A 1266-nucleotide genomic window follows, 5' to 3' on the forward strand; every position below is an offset into this window, starting at 1 on the left:
AATGTATTGTTTGTTTGTTTGTTTAGTATAGGGTTTTACGGCGCTCGCAACTACATAAGGTCATATGAGCGCGCGGGACACACCTAATACTTTTTCGTTGGTAGGAAATTTTGAATTTTGCCCGGGTGGCGGCCGAAGCCTACTCTTATCGATTTTAGACCACCAAGGGATCTTTAACGTGCGCAACTTGCACACAAGCCCTCCGAGATTGTTCGCCCTTGTCCGAGAAGGCTAGGTGTAGATCTTTCCTACCAGAAGATCAGGGGTGTGGCAGAAAGACAGCAGTTAGGAGGAGCCAAGGAGTAGCAGTAGAAAGGCTGCAGAAAGAGTCAGGATCCCAGAGGAGGGGCAAAGGAGGTGAGGGGGTGGGGGCAGAAAGTTGAAATGAAAGCAGACAACAGAACATTGTTAGAGATCAGGAAAGGATGTGAAAGGAGACAATTTTAGAGAAGAACATTTTTTGGTCGCTACCCGGAATCGAACCAGGGACCTTTGAATGAGAGCCCAACACCTTAACCTCTAGGCCACGAGAGCCCCCTGGGAAATGTATGAGTACATCCACAGGCGACAATCAACCAACAACGACACCGACCCTCTGGCCTGGTCCACGGCTCACGAACGAAAGAAAAGCGGCTAAGGCAGTTTTTGCCCAATACTTGTCCATGGTTCGCAGGGCGCAAGGGAATGAATGAGATTTTCTGTGTGTGTGCCTGGAGGGAGGGGGGGGGGTGAAAGTCATGCGGACGGGGATGAGCCGCGGGAGAAAACACGGGATTTGAATGGGATGAGTGAAAGAGAGGGACGACTCATGAGCCCTGGAGTGAACGGATCCTGTGTTTCTAGTTTTGTATTATTAAATGTTGCAATAAAGGCTGAAATAAAACCCCAAAAAAACAACAACACAAACACACACTCCTCACTCTCCATTTACACACCCACCATTACACACAGACACACTCACACATACACATGCATACACACACACACCATACAAACACACACACACACACACACACACACACACACACACACACACACACACACACACACAAACAAACAAACAACAACAAAAAAACAATAACAGGACGAGGGGAGGCAGGGGGTGGGGGTAAATTTGCTGTGCTCAAAGGCTAAAACGGAGAAGGGACTAACCGCCGAACCTGACACTGTGAGGGATGAGCCAGACCAACAGGAAGCCTAGAGTGGAGGATTGGAAAGTGTGTGAAAGAGGGTGCTCAAGGATAAATAAGAAGGCTAAAAAAGCAC

This window comes from Aplysia californica, unplaced genomic scaffold, assembly GCF_000002075.1.
Source record: "Aplysia californica isolate F4 #8 unplaced genomic scaffold, AplCal3.0 scaffold00111, whole genome shotgun sequence".
Taxonomy (NCBI): Eukaryota; Metazoa; Mollusca; class Gastropoda; order Aplysiida; family Aplysiidae; genus Aplysia; species Aplysia californica.